A 12,394-nucleotide genomic window follows, 5' to 3' on the forward strand; every position below is an offset into this window, starting at 1 on the left:
AGACTGGAGCATAAAGGTGTTTATAAACAATTAATTTATCAAAAATAATAATTTTAAAAGCACTAGCAGCCGTAATACGTTGGCTTGAAAATGTAGCAAGGAACTACAAAATAAATAGGAAAGGTCTGAAACCTCTCCAAACAATTTCTGCATGTACTTGCTAGTTATTTCAATCATTATCTTGCACAGGACTAGTCGAAACACATTGCTGTGGCTATATGAGAATTTTACCCTGTAATAAATACAAATTTGCAACATTGGACTTTTCAGCATGAAGGAACACACCTTTGCTCACCGAAGCGCAAAATTAAAAGTGCAGGGCTTGGCCCCAGGGTTGAGAACAGCCTGTGAGATCTAAACGTGTGTCTGCCTCTGTTCAGGTAGGTGCTGCTTTAATCACTTCTCTCTGAGCAGGCACTGCCTGGCAGCAAAAGGTGAAGACGAGCCTCCTTGGCGAGAGACCCTGGCTCAGGGGCAGAGCACCTGCTTTGCATACAGAAGGTCTCAAGTTCAATTCCTGACGTCACCTCCAGTTTAAAAGAATCAATTAGCAGGAGGTGTGAAAGCCACTGCCCATCTGAGTAGGCCTGCCAACCTGTTCAAGAACCTCAATACTGAAGGAACTTGATGGCACCAACCTGCCCCGGAATCCAGGCTGCTTCCATAAAACTGGTTGCACATCATGTGCCCTGTCATGGACTCGGCTCTTGGTTGAAGTGCAGGACACCTCGCCCAACCTGCAGAGGTTGCAAAGCTGTGTCTTCCACTAACAGTAATCACATCAGGAAGCCATGGCCAGTCCTAGAACCCAGAGGCCTGTACACCACATGCATTTGCAACTGTGCATTTGTTCAACACATTTATAATTATGTTTTTTAAATTAGTGTGTGCAATCTTAAACACGTAACATGCAAACCAACATTCACAACCCCATTGTCTTTTTGTTATCTTAATGGAATGGAGCGACTTCTGAAAAACAGTAATTTTACCAAACACTAGTGAATCGCTTAAAGAAGCAAAGAAGGTGGCCTGAAGCACTCAAGGAAAAAAAGAGGGGGCCAGTCACTGGAAAGAGGCATCCCCTGCTGCATATTCTGAGCATGACAATATCGATGACAGCACGACCCAGGCGAGGCTGTGAAAGCCCCTTCCTCAGTTTGATCTGCAGGCTCTCCCAGCAGCATCATTCCCTGTGATGGCGTTTCAACATAATTCAGCCAGCAGAATGGGGGAAAATGTTTACGATGCCACATGATTTTAATTTATCCAGTGACAGGAAGTATCCAAATTTCGCAGCAGAGACTGCTGATTCTTTCAATGGGACTCTTTATAAGGGTTACAGCAAAAAGTTATACGGCAGAGGAAATGGGGCTGTTTAGGAGAACTTAATGTTATTAGCAATTTAAGCACACTTTTTTTCCTTGGGAGGCAGCTCAAATCCCAGTTGGTTAATTCTTCCTCCCTCCCACTCTCTTTGCAGGGCTTCTTCACTGCATTTTAAAATCATTTTTAAATCAAAACAGATCTGGCTGTTCCAAAACACAAAATGTCTGAATTTAATGTAAGCAACTCCGAACTGGAAGACGCAATCAAGCATGCAATGGGAAACAGAAGGAATGAGGCATTTTCAAAAGGATGTTAAGGGTGGTATTTGAATTTGTTTGCTAAGGTAACTCCACACTTAACTAAATTAGGAATACGCTAGACACGTTTTCTCTTGTTCTCAGGGCTCACCATAAGTTATAAGGGTGTAAATGATGTCAACCGATTGGGACGTGCGGATCTCAAGTCCAGCAACCAATCAACCGCCTTTTCTAAAGCAGTGCCATTGACACAGGTACTTTGTGTGTTCGACTGGAGTTACCAGGGACTGAACACGGAGCCTTCTGCAGTCAGAGCATCTGCTCTGCCTCTGAGTCATGGCCCCTTCCCTCCCTTACAGCTGAATGTCTGAACTGGTTCCAAGCATTTGACGCGATAGCGAGGCAATAAGAAAAATCCAGTCTCTGGCATTTGATGAGGTCTATACAGGCAAGCCACCACGGGTTTTATTCATTTATAGCATGTCTGATAATGGACAATGTGCTGGGAGTGGACAACGGAGGCAGAACCAAACTATAACACACAACACAGCAAAAGAAAAAGAAAGAACACTGCAGTTTCCCAGTTTTACATGGAGATTCCTCAATCTCATACCCACCATTTCAAAAACAAAACCAGAGAGAGATTCTGTGTAAGGTCCCTTATCCTCCCTCAGGCTCACGCCTAATACCCATCCCAGAAGTCTCTTCTCAGCTCCTTTGCAGAACACTCCAGGTTTTTTCTTTACAATAGCTTGCCCTGCACAAGCTTCAAAGCGAGCTTCCCTCTTAACCTCGTTATTTCCGTGCAGAATCAAAACCTCCCATTCTGCTTCTCGTGCCCCCCACTTCCTTTCCCCCGCGAGCTGATGGTTTGTCTGCTGGTAACCACTCCCAACCTCCTCAACTCTCCGAACTCCCTTTCCACCATTTTTATAAGTGAGGTGAGGGTCATAAGGCTGTTTCTCCATTTGCTTCCTTCCTCCCGGGTATGCAATCACTCTCTTATTTTTTTTTAAAGCCAGGAATGAGTCCTAACATTCGCTGCTTATTTCCTGCTGGCTTTAAATGCCAGAAAAGGGTTAAATGGCTGCTTTTCCCTCCCTCCCTCCCAGCATGTTTCAGGCCAAAGAGGTAAAAAAAAAAAATAAGCGTTTACGATACAAAAGAGAGTAGAACAAGCACAAAAAGTACATGTTTTCCCCCAGAACTCTGCCACCAATTGCCTCTCCAGTAGACATGGGACAACTCAATCAGTAAATATTGGGGGGGGGGGATGGATTCCAACATTGCAACGTTACAATGCATGCAATTTTTTTAAAAAAATGATGTCAGCTCCAGCCTCCACAAAATATGGCTCCAAACAGACACATCTCAACTCGTCCGCATACACCAAATTGCCTTGAGGTCATGCAGTGCAGGGTGATGTGGCTCCGAGTCCGGCGTGAACGCTCAGCATTGCCAGCTTAAAGTGTGCCGTGCAGAATGGACCACGGTTGGGAAGATTCTGCTGAAGTTCACTTGAGAAATCCATCCTCCTATGACTTAAAGCCCACAAGATCTTCTGATTGCGTGTTCTGGGGGAACCTTAATTTGTCAAGCACAAGAGCCAAAAAATCAAGAGGATCCCTGCTAAGTAGGAACTGTTGGATCATATGGGATCTCTGAGCAGAGTCAAACAGGCTAAGGTTCTAAGGCACTAGTAGAGTCCAGCTATGTTCTACCTGGTGAGCACACTCTCAACAACCATCTCCCGCCCCCCTCAAAGAATTGATGGGGTAGTAGCTAGAGTAAAAAAGTGATGAACACCTACACGGGTATGTGAACCAGCTGTGGGAGTTATGGGCACTGTGGCCTGCAGTTATAGCAAACAGCCTCCAACAACAGCAGTTTATTGATTGGACTGGAGACAAGACCGAAGGTGAGCTGTGGTGATCCTAGACTTGAATTAAAGTCTTGCTTATAGCTGCCTTAGATTGTTGTGTTCCTGGAATGCGAAACACAAAGTTACAATGGGAGAATATTGTTTCCTGCTTGCTAACAATCCCTAAATATTCTTGCTAACAATCCCTAAATATTCTTGGAGGTGCTGACAATTGATCGCAGCATGGTGCATGCTCATCTGTCACCAAGCTTAAGTCCTTTGTCCTGCAAATATGACACTGCCAGGGCTGCCAACCATATGCTGCAACACAACGGTGGAAAATGGAGATTAAGAGTTAAGTATGCACCTGTATCTACAGAAGGCCAGAATCTGCCCTTCCAACTGTAACCCTGAAGATCTGTCATTACAGCCATGATAAATTATTTTGTGTTCCCGTGTTGCCGTGTATCTCTGTTGCCCAGAAGCCTTCTGTATTTTTTGGAATGCATTTGATTACAATAGGTTGGGTAAGGAATAATTTGCAATTGTTCTATGGGAAATGATGTTTCTTGATCTCTAACGGAAACTACAGAAAACTACAGGTTTCAGGATTCTTTTAAGAAAGCTTAGCCAAAGCATACAAACCTACTGGAAATGGTTATACTTCATTTGCTAGCTGTGTTACCCATTCAGAAGGATTTCCCCAACAGGCAATAATTAATCTTCAAGAAATTAAATTGTAGAAAAGATAGAGTTTACATTTTACTATGGCAGATTTAATTCACGTCACTTTCTCGTAGAAAACAGAAGAATCCTAGTTTGAAAGAGAACGTTTCCTATTTGACATGGACAATTCCATGTGCCAACTGCACAGCAGGAAATTCCTGGATATTTGGGGGGGGGAGCCTGGGGAGGGCACAGTTTGGGGAAGGAACGGCCTCAGCAGGGTATAATGCCAGAGAATCCATCCTCCAGAGCAGCCATTTTCTCCAGAACTGATACCTGTCACCTAGAGATAAGTTGTAATTCCAGGAGATCTCCTGGAGAGTGGCAACGCTAACACACTTGCAGGTGGCTATGTGGAGTAGGCCTCGATGGCTGGAGCTCTGGAAAGATGTGCCCTCCTCCTTCGGAAGACTGTGAGGCACAAGAGAGAATCTCTCGTAATGGACACAGGATGAGGTATTCCCATCTTAGGCAAAGGTGTCTTGCTAACCAGGAGAATAACAGAGAGAGAGAGAGAGAGAGAGAGACCCCCCATATATCCAAGGCCTGCTGAGTTGCCTATTCCAACAAAACAATGATGCTTTTGTAGTATAATTCATAGGCCTACTAAAGATCAGCAAAGTAACCTGTTCCAAGTGATAGGGGCTTACTGAAGCAAGGCCAATGTGCAAATTGGAAATTATACTCATTATACTTATCATTTCATTGTGGAACACTGAAGATAGCATAACCATAATATGACGTCTCCCATCCACACACTGATTTGACTTAGACCTATTTAGCTTCAGCAAAATGTCTCTGTTACAGTGTTACCCCCTACTGGGAAGTAGAAACTAAACCTTTTGTTACTACCTTGTCAGGTCCAGCCTGTGGAACTAGACCCAGGATTTGTTTCCAGCTGGGCTGGAACTACTCCACATTCTGGAGCATTAACAGCACAATCCTAAACAGAGTTACAGTCTTTGAAGTCCACAGAAGTCAATGGAATTGGAAGGTTATAAGTGTACTTAGGACTGCATTGTAAAACTACATAAAACTTGCAAGCAGAATCTGTGGAGCACACTTGACAGGGGTAGATATGCCTGTAGCAGAGAAGCTTAAGGTGAGATACCCCTCACCTGTGAAGAAGAGTTCACTGTCTAAAGATGTGCTAGGAACTATCAAGATATTAAACAGTTCTTGGCTGAGGGGCAACCGGCTTATGATGGGTAATTCCAGGATTCTTTTTCATGTGGCCCCTGAGCAACTCTGCAGATCCTTTAAAACAGATTCTGCCCTTTCTTGTGAAATGAAATTATAAATTAACAGTTAAATGCGTGTTTTATGCTGTGATTTTTTTAAAGCAAGCATCTACCTGATGATGGGGTTGGGGGTGGAATCAGAGTTCATATTAGTAATAATGTGTCAAGCAAATGCATGGTGGAGACAAGAAAAATGGAGCTCTCTCTGGATGAAAAAGAGGCCACGCCAGTTCCCGTTCAAGGTCCTATCTGTAGGTATCCAAAGATTAACTTGTTTCCCCCATTCTCCGATCCCTTGTAGAGAATTTCAGCCCCATCTTCCAGATGTTTTCTTGGGGAACAAAACTGTTGTGATTGCAAGTGCTGAGGCAACTCTGAGCTACTCACACTATTTTGACGTTTGGAAAAGCGTGGTGATTTCACAGGACAACCCAGTCAGGAGATAATGTTTCAGTGCCGAACATGCAGATGTTGCATTTTCAGTACGCCATGCTGTTGAGGATTTATTGGATTTTTCCCCAGATGTATTCACAGAAAATTTGAGATTCTTGCTCTGATTAAGAAATGCATTACTAACCTTGACTATCTAAGTACTAAGATCAGAGCTTACCACGTTTGCTCTTTCCAATATTTTGGTATCCCCCCCCCCCCAATCTTCCTTATTATGTATACTATTTGACTATCCCTTGATAGATGAGGGCTTTTTGCATGGCCCGATCGGGTTCATCACCAGTGCAGATTTATGAATATTCCGTATTGTGACTGGCCATGCCTTTTAGATAATATTGACACCGCTTTTCATATTCTTCTTGAATGCCACTTTATGAGGATCTTAGAGCTCTTTTTATTATCCCTCTTTTAGCTTGCCATTCTGGAACTTCAATTTTAGATGCTCTCTCTTCTTAACTTTGTGTTAGGGACCCTAAAATTACTCTGTTTGGAACTTAATTTTTTATCTGTCCTTTCACCCCTTAAGCCATAATGATTTCTGCTGCTCAAGAGCATTGCCTCATAGAGCTTCGATGGGAGAAAGGAAAGGAAATTTTTTTAGGTGTATCCTAGCCGAGGGAAATAGTAATGTGTGAGAGAAGGAAAGAGCAGCTGGGTCCTTTCTAACTGAAACTCTGTGCCAATACTGTTCTGGCACAAAATTTGCAGCAAGTTCAATTTTCCAGTCAAAGAACAGAAACTGAAAATGGTTTTGTTTGCCGTAGAGACTCTTTTAAAAAAGCATTTGCATTCTGCAAAAGATAGCAGACAGCTGACATACGGCCTTAGCAAGGGTCATTTCAGGGTTTCTTCATGTTCTGACAGTATCTCAAAAGCTCACCCCCTTTGTCTTTTAGTTGCTACCTATGTCGACCAGCTATTTCCTCAACCTATTTTCAAGTCCGGATTAGCCAGTACTTTTTATGGGTTGGCAAAACGTGCGACAGCGAAAGGGAAATGCCAGTGGAACAGCTTTTCCGCATCAGCCAATCCTGACCGATTTGCTGGATGTGTTAAAGTTTCCTTTGAGACCAATGACCATGTAAGTAATGCAGCACAGAACTGCTGTGACTCAGCAAGGCGAGGGGAGGATGTGAGAATTACTCACTGGGACAGGAGGATTTGTTGCATTTTGCTATTTATAGATGAAGGCAGCAACTGGGCCAATAGCTTCATGTGCCTTCCATCCATGATTGATCAAATATTTGTGAATGCCACCTTAGAACTGGAGGAAGGGCTGTGGCACAGTGGGAGATATGCAGCAGGAGACATGAAGCAGGTCTCACTTTCAGTCCAGGAACAATTCCTGGTATTGTTGCCCGCTGAAGGTCTCAGGAGTGGTTTTTTAGATGTAGAGCGGTTTAGGTGTGAAGCAGAAGGCACTGGTTATGATGGGCAGAGTGTTGGGGTTGTGTGGCAGGATGGACTCTACCCATTGCAGGTGAGAGGTTACTTTCTTCAAAGTTCTTCCCTACATTAACCATTCCCTGTATGTAGGGAATTGGCATAGCATATGAAAGTCTAGGATACAATCTGTCTCCCTGATGCCTGTCATCATTCTGCTGCTGTGTAGATCATGTCCCAGTTAGCAGGTGCTGGGAAAGGTCATGCACTGCCTGAGACAGGGTTGCCAACTTGAGGCTGGGAAATTCCTGGAGATCTGGGAGTGGAACCCAAGGAGTGAAGGGTCTGGGGAGGGGACTCGGCAGGGCATAATGCTTCCAAACCTTCCATTTTCTCCAAGGTAACTGAATTATGGAGAATTCCAAGAGATCTCCAAGCCCACCTGCAGCGAAGAACAAGGTACTACTGGACATAAATACAGAACCTACTTATGTTCACTGATATCTCTCTGGCTCCATAAATGTTCCAGGGAAGAAGGGGAGGTTGAAGATGAAAGGGATTGTTGCAAATTATCACGGTTGCCATTATGAAGACCCAGAAGCCTCCTGCCTTGTTGGCTGAGAGGAGTACAAATGCCCTCTGCAAGCCAGACTTGGCCCTGGAGGGATGGCTTCCCAGCTGGGGCGGGGGAGGGGCTCAGGCTGACCAGGGAACCACTGGCTGGAGCCAGACAAGGCCAGATGTTGGGAGCTGAGCCTGCACACCAGAGGGCAACAGGTACACAACAAATCCTTGGCAACAAGGGGGGTTTCCAGTTTCTGTTCTCTCCCTATGGGGTTGCATGAGTTTGCAGTTGGTTTTGCTGTGTCCCCTGCCATAGATGAGGGAGAACTCCACCAACTGCAAACCAGAAGCAACTAGCATAGGAACGCCACCTGTTGGAGAGTGCCAACATCAGTTCATCATGGCGATAGGCCAGGACTGCATCATGGCTATGGGTGGACATTAGCATGTTGGAGATGATGTATTTAAGAGGAATCTCCGCCTAGAAGGGCATGTGTGGTGAATGCAGACGGCAGCTCGTAAATAGGAGGTAGGATTTATCAAAGATACAGGCAGCTGTTGATTTTGCCTGGCCAGTGTCAGGCAAGGATGTCTCCCTGCTATCTAATCTCCACAGCATCCCTAGAACTGATGATGTGAGGCCCTTTCTTCCCCCACTTCCTCTCTAATGCTGTGCAATGCCAAACCAGTAGGCACAAAGTAGCACTCCACACAGAGTTGTTGCAGAAAGAAAAAAACGACCTGGCTTGCATAATGGAGACATGGTTGGAAGAAAATGGTGTCATTATGCAGTCCTCCACCAACCCTGAAGAGGTGGCTGTGGAGGGAGGGTTGCTCTTGCCCTCCGCGAGTCTTTCAGCTTCTGTAGATTCTTCATGGCCTTTCATGGCCTTGGTCCCTCATATCTGCAGGACCACCTCTCTCCACCCTCCTGGGCTCCACGGTGGCAGCTTTGCTTATCTGAACAGAACTTCCTGCGGGTGCCACCCCACACTTGGGCAAAAGCAACAGCTGCCTATATGCTTGCATTCTGTGCAGTGGTCACCCTTCTGGCCTTCCACAAACTATGAATGATCCAGGAGGACCTTTTTACTCAGGCAAAAGGGCTGTACTGTAAAGAAATGGCGCAGAGAGATGGTTTGGTAAAGGGGCAGAGACTGTATACTGTACAACTGGGTACTGTCTGTGGATGTAGATATGATCTTACTGGGTAGCTTTTGTTTTTAATACATCACATTAAATTCTTACGTTTTGTTCCAGCAATGCTGTATTGCTGTATTTGAATTGTACGCATCTTTTCAAATTTCTTCCATACATACCCTATTTATATTGTTTATTGATTGTCCCAGCTGTTGATCACATGGACTTGCACTGTGTAAGCCACCTTGGGTCTCAGTGAGAAAAGTGGACAATAAATACAAATACATACAGGCAAGGGCATCTTTATATTTAATAATTACTCATCTGCTGAATTTCTACCCCATCGTTACAGCCCAAGTTATCAAAGCAGCTTACAGTTGTTCAAAAAAATTTATGTTATAATAGCTGTGTAATAAGAGTTCCGTGGGATTCTGCTTTCCCACCCTTCCCCCCACATGACAAGCCAAGCCTTCTGAAATTTCCTCTTGTATACAATAATTAAAAGTAAAGGGAGCCTTCCCCTCCCTTTGCCTCAGGTCACCCTTCTGTTGGCACAAGATAGAAGCTAAAGAGCAACTATACTTTTACTCGTAGCAGTACTTGACATTAACTGGTCTAAGAACAAGAGTTTCCAATGCTGCTGTAACCATCCTTCCTAGATCAGGGAAAGGGGGAGAAGTATTCTTCCTTAACATTAACTAATGGCCCAACTACAAGATATAACAGATGCAAAGTGACCACTAGGGCATGTTCTCGCTTTTGACCAACAGAGTTAATTAATACCATAAGGGCTTGGGATACAATTGGTGAATACCGTTAAGGAAAGCAAGATGTTGCTGTGCAGGCCCCATGCCTGGCTGCTACTGCCGTCACTGCAAAGTAAGAACCAAACCAAAACAAACTTTTTGGTGCAAGGGTGTCATTACAATATAGTTTCTCAGGTTTGGTTTGCAGTTCAAGAAGCAACAAAAGCAAACTGAAGCACAGAAATGGAATCCCCCCAGGACCAAAGGGAAGCAAGGAGACGCCCCCAGAACCAGTGTCATTCACAGCAGCCAGGCACTGGGTTCAGCCAGTGGGGAAACACCACAGAACCAAACAACACTCAGACACAAGCATAAGGCAATCCCTTCCATCCGTTAGGTGGCAGAGGCCAACCTGGGGGAGGGTTGAGACCACTCCCGGGCCAATGGCAGGCCAAGAAGAGGAGTCAGGCAGTCAGGTGAATGGCTACCTGCACCCTGACAAGTGGGCAGTACCCTGAGAGTGAGACCCTGGAGGTGGTGATGAGGAGAGGGGAGAATAAAAGAGGAGCTCTGGAGCTGGGCCAAGGCGAAGATGCTGGGGAGGTGTTGGCCAGTGTGTGTGTGTGTGAGAGAGAGAGAGAGCGCGCGCAAAAGAATAGGCAACACCCTCTGAAAGAGAGCAAGATGGGCCAGTGACGTAACCAGGCCCCATCCACCTATATTTCTGAGGCCTGGCTGAGCCCCAGGCAGGAGAGAAGGCGACAAGTCAGGATGTAGGAGGGCGAGCAGGCAGCCTTGATAGACAAGGGGCATGACAATGTTATTTTATTCATTTTATTCTGTGACCAATGGGCCCCTCTCAGAGACTTTTAGATTGTACTTATCCTGAGTAAGTATCAGCTGCCTCTTGAATCTCACGTGATTTTTTCCCCCCTACTGGCAGCTATTAATCCAGAAATAAGGAGGTCTGTTGCCAATTTTTTAATCATTTATGGTCTCTTTAAGCTGTTACAAAGATTTAATTTAATCTGTAATGTTCCATCTTAATTTTTGTTGCTTTGTATTTTTATATTTGTAACTGTTTTGCTCAAGACCTTTGGTCAGAGGACTGTATTAATGAAGGAAAGAAAAGGATAATTATTGGGACAGTACGCCGTTGTTATGCTGAAGCAATCGTTCTCCACAGGATTGTCTTGTCCACACGAGGAAATCCAGTTGTGAATGATTGCTGTGGCGTGTGGGTGCAGGCCAGAAGTAAAAACCTCTACAGTTGTATCTGCTGACTCAGTATTGGTAAGATCAAGAAATTGGGGGTGGAGGTGGTAAATGGAGGATAACAGAGGCCTCATGTTAGAAGCCACTTAAGTTTCACTTTTTACTCTCAAGACTCTCAAAGAGTTCGTTTTGCAAGGCCTGTCTGTCAACTGCAGCTGGCACTGTTAATGGCCCGTGTCACTTGTAGATGCTGTTGCCCTCAAATTTTATAATAAGAGAGGTCTGAATGGAGATCTTGTTCGCTTGCCAATAGCAGCGCCATTAATTTTAACTCTGTCTGTAATGGCCAAGATGGCTGATACTCAACCCATTGACGAAGCTGGCTGTAAACACGTCATGCTTGACATATCCACAGCTTTGCAAGGACTGTGATATAATTAAGAGTTCAGTGGCCAGAATTAATTCCTTCATCATTAAATTCTTTATCTGTTCATATGAATGGTGTACATATTTGTGACTGCTCCAGAACTGAACTGTACTCTGGGAGAAACACTGAGAAAATAATTTCTTTGAACACTGATGAATTGACTGTTTTTTTTTTTAAAAAAAACTAGAACTCTATGGAATTTTAAAAACATTGGCGGATCTTTAAAGCATCCACAGGGAAGAATTGTGACGTTCAATAGGTCACGAACACTGGACCAGACTGTCACATGGCCTCTGAAAACATCAGGTACAATCCATTTCTCAATATGTGCAGCTGTAGGCGCCAAAGTAGATCCCTGCAGGTCTCTCTAGAGACTGTTTCTCCCTCCCCTCCTAGTCTTCAGCTGAGAACATGAGCATTGCCATAGTAAGCCAAAGCAACTGCATACTGTGGAAGTCTCATACATCTATGGGAGGCCCGAGTGTGTAACCACAGGGAGAGCTGGATACGGGAGGAGGACAGGTACAGATACTGGGCAGGTCATGGAGAACATGGCGGGCTTAGGAAATTCCCGGAGATTTGGGCACAGTTCCTGGGAAGGAAGGGTGGAATCTGAGGAGGGGAGGGAGCTCAGCTGAGATGTGATGTCATAGAGTCCATCCTCCAAAACGGTCACTTTCTGCAGGGGAGCTGATCTCTGGAGATGATCTGCAATTCCAGGAAAACACATTGTTAAGCACGTATGCCCAAGGGAGAGACCAGTGAAGACAGAAGGAAGAGCTCCATTAAGCCCTGAAGGGATCTTCCCCCTCCTTTACAGGGAGTTAGTTGCATGCGCGAGATGATGGATCAGGCCCACTACTTTTCATTTTCCAAGGCACGGTTGGTTTCAACATTTTCTGTGGTAATAAAATCACACTTGTTGATCTGTCATGTCATGAGGAGGCATCTGTGGAGCTTTGGGAATGGAAACTGCGTTTATTGGCAGCTGCAGTATTATGCGCCGCACTGAACTGTGTCAGGCTTTGGCTGGTTTTCCATTGCCTGCCAGGAAGGGG

The sequence above is a fragment of the Eublepharis macularius genome, chromosome 19 (genome assembly GCF_028583425.1).
Source record: "Eublepharis macularius isolate TG4126 chromosome 19, MPM_Emac_v1.0, whole genome shotgun sequence".
Taxonomy (NCBI): domain Eukaryota; kingdom Metazoa; phylum Chordata; class Lepidosauria; order Squamata; family Eublepharidae; genus Eublepharis; species Eublepharis macularius.